The 9,278-nt window shown below is 35.0% G+C and overlaps 1 long non-coding RNA gene across 1 annotated transcript; it reads right to left on the bottom strand.

The window, feature by feature from the left end:
• Positions 1-566: 566 nt before the first annotated feature.
• Positions 567-8,751, bottom strand: LOC119647092. Its single transcript, XR_005248801.1, has 3 exons — positions 8,332-8,751; positions 7,805-7,994; positions 567-1,257 (listed from the first exon to the last, which is right to left on the bottom strand). It is a non-coding gene; the product is annotated as an uncharacterized LOC119647092 (long non-coding RNA).
• Between the last annotated feature and the right edge of the window lie 527 nt (positions 8,752-9,278).

Raw genomic sequence — 9,278 nt, 5'->3', positions numbered from 1 at the left:
TGCTGCTCCCAAAGTCGGTTAGCCTGGAGTTTGGCAATTTAGCTGCTCCAACTTTCCATAAACTCTAATAGAGAGAAGGTAAGGTAAAGAGGCTGGGATCAGAGGAACTATCAGTGGACTGGCAACATCACACTGCGATTCAAATCTCACTGGCGGCAGTGGAGTTTGTATCGTGATTTGACGTCTGCTCAGCGGTGAAGGTCAAATCAGGGTAATAATTTCGGGCGAGCGCAATGCTGACCACATTGCCTCCTATAGGGTACTGTACCGTCACGGTCTTAATGAACTACTCTAACACACTTCAAGGCCCTGATCCAATATGGATTGTTACGTCAACGATTATTATTATTATTATTAATCAGGTATGGTTTAAGACCTTGTTTTGCGGTGGAAGGAACCCGCCGGTTCCCTCTCTCATTAGCTGCAGTTGCATTGACCGATGGTTACCATGTAGAAGTGAGAGTAGGATGTGGAAAATCAGAGTGTAAAATGTGTAAAAAATTGTCGTGAGACCCCCGGTCGCATATATCGCAGCTTTACAACGCCAGGACAACATACATGGTTTCTGATATTGGTCCTGGATATGATGCTTCCACGCTAACTTGGATGCGAGATTAACTACTAAATACTTGATTGTTTTCACTAGCTGGATTTCCACCGCTGATAAGCTGTGTAGCGTGTAATGGTCCTACCTAACTTTCCATACACATATATTGTTAACCCTATGTAGACGAGAGGACGAGAGATACTTCCTTTTCAGGCATTTAAATGATAATAATTAATATCAGAGAATAGTTAAAATAGGATATGAGAAATAAGACCAATTATGATTCACCGCGAAAAGCCCGTTGGGATTTTGAGTGTCGTACTCTTGCTGAAAAAAGCTGAAGCAAGAAAAATAAAAACCACCATTTTATAAATTTTCTAAATCATATTTTGCTAATATTCATATAATATCCATGGTTCTATTTACAGGGCTTTAATTAGACAGGTTGTCGTTGTTTTATATAAATTTTGAGGTGATTTTTCTTATTAATGCAATCCAAGATTTTATTAGCTGGAACGCATATAAAATATTGTTTATTTAATTATAAATTGCGTTTTCATTCATGTCATGTGTGCGAGGGAAAACTAGGTTAAACTCTTCGAAATAAGCAACAAGATTATATTAGATATAATATTTGGTTCCGCTTCAAATAGATAATAAAAGTATTTACTATATTGAGATGAATGTTCTATTCCATAAAAAACTGCAACCTGCAAATATAACAGGCATTTGTGTTTTTATAAGGTTTTTTCTTTGAAATTATTCTAATACAGTCTAATATATCCTATATCTATGCATTGATTTACATTAGGTTACATACATTCAAATTCTTATTGCATATTACTGAATTTAACACACTGACTTTATAATACACAATTGTTTGTTACAATATAGTGTTTTATCACAAATGTCATCAAGACAAAATATACATATTTGGTATTAATGGGGGCCCTTTTGTTCGCAGAACAAATAACAATAATGCGAACTAATGAAATAAAAACTAAAGATCAATCTTTGTATTATGGCTAATCTGTTATATGTATACATATAGACCAGTTCTTCCTAGGTAATTTTTACAACATTTTAATTACTGAAAATGGGAGTAGTTAACCCTGGAAATTCTGTAACACACAGTAAGTCGCTTCGTAAATAGGTTTTTGGTTTGGGGTGGGATGGGAACGTGCGTTCTTTTTCTGCTTTTGGGGAATGATGATTGTAACGATTGAACCAAATATGGAAAGTACAAACTAATTCTTGTAAGATTGAATTCTTCTTTACACTATTTTCTATATTTGGAAGACATAATTTGATGACTTGTTTTTCAGTAAACGCTCTAAAGGAATGTTTATTTACAGTGAGTGTCAGTTTATTTGATGCAAGTGAAAAATGAAATCACCTCTCAGTCGCCAGGGCTTACTACACGTTATTGAGAATCTATAATAGCTTAAAAACAACATCTGTGAACACGAGATTTCCAGCAACCAAAGTTTAAAAAAAAAGCTTTGCAAGAAGTGTGGAAGAACATCAAGCTAGAAACAACAGAAAAACTTGTTAATAGACTCACCGCTTCAGAAAAAAACTATGTTTTTTGAAACCGAAATTGTAGTTTTACCTGCCCAATTACCATATCCCCAAAATTTATACCTGACTTCCAAGAAACTGGACTCCGCCGGGCGATGACGATGCACATCTTAGGAATTTTTCTTTTCGGGACAGCTAAAAAAGCTTTTGTGTCCGGATAGCTGAGTGGTTAGGGCACAAGGCTGTCGTACGGAAGGTCGCGGTTCGAATCTCACTGGTGGCAGTGAGATAATAATCTTGGGCGAGCGAAATGCTGATCACATTGCCTCCTACAGTGTACTGTAGTGTAATGTTATGCTCTTGAATGAAGTGTTCTAACCATACTTCAAAGCCCTGATCCAATATGGATTGTTGTGCCAACGATTATTATTATCATTATTAAAAAAGCTTTCAGCGGGGTTTTGCGGAATTGTATGAGCAGCAAGGCACGAAACAATATTTCACCGTCCTTCTTCACAATTCACACGCGAAATTATTGTTGATATTTTGATAACAACTTCCAGTTGTCGATCTACTAAAGTTTCTTGACGCGATTTAGGATGTCGTATACAATGGCGCGAACTTTTCAGTGTGTTCGAATTTGGTTGAAATCTCAAAAACGGCCTTTGAGAGTTTTGTTAGATTGTATCATAGAAATGATTTCCGTCCTTAGCGGGGAGTCTAGAGCCGACTAGAGGCTGTTATATCTAACGAGTTTTATTATATTGAATATTAAAATAAATAAAAATTGTAAAACCTTTGTTAGTTTATAAGTAAATATTATAGTGCATCAAACTGCTCAGTTTCTTTTTGTTTTTTTAATTGATAATAAAGCAAAATTAAAAATGCATGCCCTTTTTAGTGCCATGCTTACTTTTTCTATATCTTTTCCAATAAATTTAGTCTGAAATTTTATTTTTCACTTGCATCAAAGAAAAAGCAGACACTGTATGAGAGAGAGAAGGAAAATTGGGACTTCAGGTGGTAATTTTCAATGCAGAAAAAAAAGACCAATCACAGTACATATGAAAGAAAGTTGCGATAGAATCACGCAACTGAATTAAAAAGGACTTTCGTAGTTTTATATAAAGTGCGTCAAAAGGAAGCTGATATTTGGCCTCTAGGAATTCACCTGCCTTGAAGCGCTTATTAAGAACGGGCGAAGAGACCGTAGTTTGCGTGATCTGAATAATGTGCGACCAACTTTTTTCATTTAGAAAGCTTGAACCTATCGTTCTAACGAAAATACGAACAAACAGAATTGTCCTTAGTCGAACAATTCCTGCAATCCTCTGAATATACGTATAGCACTTAGCAGAAAAAAGTCTACGTTTACCCACAAAATTTTCCTTAAATTGTGCACAACTTATTTAATTTTTGTTGAAATTGATTTCTGCTTTCTCATTTAATTTAAGTAAAAAAAGAGCAATGATCGAACACGAAAAATTAATATTTAATTTGAAATGTCCATGTTTTTTACAGTTAATATATAAATTAAGAAAAGAACTAGGTATTGTTCCTACTGTAAATGTTTTTTTTTGCCTTTTGCATACAACTGTTGCTTTGAATTTTTCGTACATGGTAATATTACCGTCGACTTTATCCCTTGCGTGAAAACAGTTAACAGAAAAATGTCCGACTTAGAAACACTGTTCGAATGGCTACTGCAATGGTTAGAAGTTTTAGTTCATTCATAATTGAAAATTATTTTGCTATAAAGTTTTTTTTTCTGGTTGTGGACTTTTGCTCACAAGTATGTATAACTCTCTGCGCAGACGAATATTGACGACGAATACCTTTAGCAATTTGTCGTACGCTTTTGCCATCTTTCCAAAATTTAAGAATAATTTGTCGCTCGCTACCACAAATTTCATGTCTTCCATTTTTTCATTATAAAAAGGTACCATTTATGCCCAAAAATATTTTTAAATTATATACTTTTCAACACTTTAGGGTTACCTAATACTGAAACATGAATTTAAATTAACGGCAAATCCAAGTACTAAGAAGTGAACGCAGTCCTTTTCTACTGAAAAACTACAATGTAATTGGGTTTAATTCTTTTTTTCCAAACAATAAATCTTAATTTTTTCTGCCAGAAATTTATTGTTGTTTTTTGCTTCAAACAAATGAGAAAGCAAAAATCAATTTCAGCAAATATTAAATAAGTTATGCGCAATTTAGAAAAGGTTCTGGGTAATTGTTGCATGAAAGGACAATCCTTCAATTTACTTTAGGTTTCCGCAGGCAAGCTATACAGCAAATTCTGACATTTTTACCTGAACGACAAGAAAAACGTACGTTTCTGAAAGATTCAGAAGGCCGCACTGAGTGGGATTCGTACCTTAGGCATGTTGTTCGAGGTCCCTTCTCTTGTAACTTGATTTGAATTTGAATAAAAGCGACATCAAATTCTAGCGCAATCGTATATTATAAATTAAGATTGGAGTTAAAGTTTAAAAAATATTAACTCACCTTAAAATGATCCTCACAGTTTAACCTCATTACAAAGAAACTGGATTCCGTCGTACGATAGCTATCTATTTCTTCCGAAAATTTTCTTTGAGAACAACCAAAAAAGCTTTCTGCGGGGTTTTATGGAGTTATTTGTGTAGCAATGCACGAAACAATATTTCATGGTCCTCCTTAGCATTTCACGCGGGAAACTTATATTGGTAGTTTTATATTTTTATGAATAACTGCCAGTTCCGGGCTGCTGAAGTTTCTTACCTCGAGTAGTAACGTCACACAACATGGCGCGGGCTTTTCAGTCTGTTTGATTTTGGTTGAAATTTCAAATGCTGATAATTTCAAACACACATTTTTTTTCAAAAACGGTCTTTGATAGGTTTGTTAAATTGCATCATAAGTGATTTCAGCCGTTAGTGAAAATAAGGCGGGGAGTCTATTATTGAGTGAACGTAGACTTTTTCTGCTATGTATAGGCTGTGATGTTGAGAAGACTTTGCTGAAGATGAAAAAAGACTCACAATTATAGTAAACCCAGAACATGATCTGGAGCTGATGACTTTTTAGCATTAGAGCTGCAAAATTTTTTCGTTATGCCTAAAAAATTCGTGAAATTTTCATTGGCTGTGCCATCCCGTCTTACCTTACCTACGTTAACTTTATATCCTCCTATATGTCACTTGCACTCAGCGTGAAACGTTTATTATTGTTAAGTTTTAATGACAGTGCAACATTTTGGCATAGTTTAAAGAGGTTGTGTTGCACGGGCAATTATGAGTAAGCGGAAGTGTAAGTTAACGAATGTATTAATCTTTGATTTACTTAAATGTATGTAACTTTAAACATATGTTCTGTGAAGATCATTATAATTATTTATCAAAAAACTAAATAAATATAAGAATTTGTTTCGAAAATTGACAGTTTGCCAGAATACGATGAAAATCAAATTGATTTATATTAAAAAAAAACTTGTTTAATTGTGGACGTTCTCCTTTATTAAAGAAAATCCTCCTTGTGCAGTTCTCCTTTATCAAATTGCTGTCTGGCAATCCTTATTCGGAGGTAAACAAAATGGACTGGACCAGAAACCAAGCGGTTAAATTTAAACTCAAAGGTTGTTGGAAAATTGAGGAAAAGTAAAGCCTTCCCCATAGGGAGCGCCATCTTTCGCGGCGGCAAGCGATCTCTGCCCGCAGCGATCTGTCAATGTAGTTCTATGATGCAATATTGCATTGCATATGCCACACACAACGCGATATGTCTCAGCGATTCAAGCTATAATAGATTGCGAGGGTCAGCGATCTGTTCATAAGTTTACAGAATTGGTGAACTACCTGTTCAGTGCAAAGAGCGAAGAAGTTGATACAGTAGAATTCCGATAATTCATATCTTCAAGGGACTGATGATTTGGTACGAAATATCGGGATTACTAATTATTGGGAGCGCACAATAATGACAATTAGCTCTGGGGACTAGGAAATTTACACGAATTAGGCGAAAATACGAATTATCGGTGTATCGATTTATTGGGATCACACCGTATTTGTATTTTTTTTGAATTTCTACGATAAATTAGTAAAATCTTAGAAATTTAAATTGTTTATAAAGCATTTTGGCATAATTCGCCTTAAACAAATTATTAATTTTTCCCGCGTTTTTAAGATTTTGTTTGTAAAACAAAGCCTTATTAAAATCGGTTCAATGTGTGTCTGTCTGTCATACTCACTTTTCTCAGAAACAGCTATCCCAATTGACACGAAATTTGGTGAGAAGGTGGGAGCTGTGAACCTCCAGACATGCAGTGAGTTACATCTTTCCACATTAAGATTAAGCGGGGGTCCTCATAGATCCAAAAGGGCGGATGTCAATTTGCAGTAATATAGATTATAAAATGAAGCAGGTTTTCCTCAAGTTTGTTCAAAATCATTATTATTATTATTAATTACCATATCCGTTGAAAAGAAAAAACAGTTTGGAAGAATCATTTATTAATTATGATGGTTTAAAAATTAAATTCTCACAGGACGAAAATGAAAACGCGGTTAATGGTTGTCAATTGATGTGGCGTCACGGAGCAAGCATTTTCAATCTTATCTACGTGAAAGTATACGGTTTAGTTTTTGTTACTTTCTCCCTTTAAAGTAATCAATCAGTTTTTGACGGAAAATTGGGTAATTGTCGCGGGAGAGGACAATCCTTCAATTTACTTTATGTTTCGGCAGTAATGGTAAAAAACGTCTCCGAAGAGAAACATATTTTCCATTTTACAAGTGTGAGAAATTAAATTAAAGCAAATCTTCGCCATATCGTTACATAATTGATTGATGTGTCCCAGCGTGAAAGTTATAGAGACAATGTAGTGTTGGGAGTGCGGTTAATGCGCAAGGATAATGTTTACGTGATTTTTGCGGAAATAATGCCAGGGTACAGGTGCACGAGAAAATTCACTCGCATCTTTACTTGGGCGGCGATAAAACGTACGTTTCTGAAAGATTAACAGGCCGCAAAAATGATTATCAGTTAAGATTGGAGTTAAAGTGTAAGAAATTTTAACTCACATTGAATGATCTTCCAAAATTGAAACCTGACTCCAAGAACTTGGACTCCGTCGGGCGATGGCGATGCACACCTTATGAATGTTTCCTTTCGGGACAGCTAAAAAAGCTTTCAGCGGGGTTTTGCGGAATTATATGAGCAGCAAGGCACGAAACAATATTTCACCGTCCTTCTTCACAATTCACACTCGAAATTATTGTTGATATTTTGATAAACAACTTCCAGTTGCCGGTCAACTGAAGTTTCTTGATGCGATTTAGGATGTCGTATACAATGGCGCGAACTTTTCAGTGTGTTCGAATTTGGTTCAAATTTCAAAAGCGGCCTTTGAGAGTTTTGTTAGATTGCGTGATAGAAATGATTCTTAGTGAAAATAAGGAGGAGAGTCTAAAGCCGGCTAGAGGCTGTTATATTTAACAAGGGTTATCATATTAAATATTGAAATAATTAAAAATTGCAAAACCTTTGTTAGTTATTTTACTAACAAAGTTATGGTAGCTGAAAGTTGTCTTTACCGTGTAAATTTACTGCAACCCAAAGTACTAAATATCAATGTCTCACTAAAGTGAGTAGTCTGACATGATAAATGCATATCCATTATGGGCTATGTACAAATGGGATAGTTCTGCACTCAAATATTCTTACACAAGAAAAAAATAAAACCTTTCATACCTGAATCGCAGAGCTTCCGGTTTCCCGGCTTGTTGTTGGTTTCCTCTAATTCATTGTGCTCTTTTCAATGCTAGCTTGTAATAGGTGTGTTTGCAGTTCTCAGCCGAGATGACCGTATTCCCCAAGTATACTTCTTTCCTGTTTATTTCATGCAGCCTACATTGTCTTTTTCTTCTATTGCGCTGAAGTTCTAAAGCAAGAAGGAGTATCTTCTCATCTGAACTAATCAAGTTTGAAGGTGGTTAGTGAGCCAAAGTTTCAATGAAATTAAACGGGTTGAGAAGATTATTTCCTTGATTGGCTAAGAATTTGGTGAAAAAAAACACGGTATTTCGATGACAGTTGACCCCGAAATACTGTTCATATCTGTTCTTCTTTTGCACCAAATTCTTAGCTTACATATCTATAATAAATAATCTTGTTAACTCGTTTAATTTTATTTACTATTTTTACTCAAAATTTATGAGAAATATTCGATGCTACTAAAGCTGCTCGTTAGAAAGTAATCGTAATACTGGATTACTCACAAGATATCGCGTTGTTTGTGAGAATGCCATATTGCCGATTGCTGCGACAGATCGCTTTCTGTGTACCAAAGTTGCACTTATCGAATGCTTTTCATAGGAGCTACCTTATATTAAATCTCAAAGTTGACACAACATGAGCTTCAGTAAAGTTGAAAGCTGTCAAATTCACTGATAATAACGACAGTGCACCAACAAATAAACAGAAGATTTCGTATTAATATGACAGGTAGAAGTGCAGAAGCCAATTTTATACAGTAGAGCACAAAAATCAAGTCTAGTTGCTTTGGATTTTGTAGCTAATTGGTAGTAATTTATTTTTAAAAGTTTACAGCTACAAGAAGCATTTTAAAGTTTTTTATAAAACCATATTCGTAATTCTGGAGGTGCTGGAGCTGCTCATTTATACGAAAAGTGGGAGTAAATCTGTTTCCTCTGAATATGATCCTGTGGAGTATTAAGCGGAAGAGACGGGTTAGAAGTAGTCTATCCAAAACGATATTGTTGTCCTAATGGGTCTTGGAAAGTAATCCTAATGGAATAATTAATTACGTACTAGTTTATAAATATGAGAACATGGTACGCTTCGTTCTTAGCAACTATTCGACTCAAAAATTGGCAAAAACCGCCACGTCGATGCCCAAGAACATATATTTTTCGCAAGAAAACTGGCATTTATGATATATAAAAACCCCAAAACTTTTCAGTGCACTTCCATTTCTTCGATTTGTTTTAGAATTTTAAGAAGCAAAATTCTGTGAAGGCAAAAACAAGTTGATTCATGGACACACAAAACCACTCTAGAACTTTTGGGAAATCGATTTTTTTCTTTTTCGTTTAAAGTACACTTTAATATCTTAAGAATTTCGAAGCAAAGTCATGTACATACAAGAAAAATCTATCATTTCGCGGTTTCTTTCATTGCTTCATATGAGTGCTGTTTGAACTGG

This window comes from Hermetia illucens, chromosome 1 (assembly GCF_905115235.1).
Source record: "Hermetia illucens chromosome 1, iHerIll2.2.curated.20191125, whole genome shotgun sequence".
NCBI lineage: Eukaryota > Metazoa > Arthropoda > Insecta > Diptera > Stratiomyidae > Hermetia > Hermetia illucens.
The sequence above is the reverse complement of the archived record's forward strand: the minus strand, read 5'-3'. Positions and strand labels throughout refer to the sequence as shown.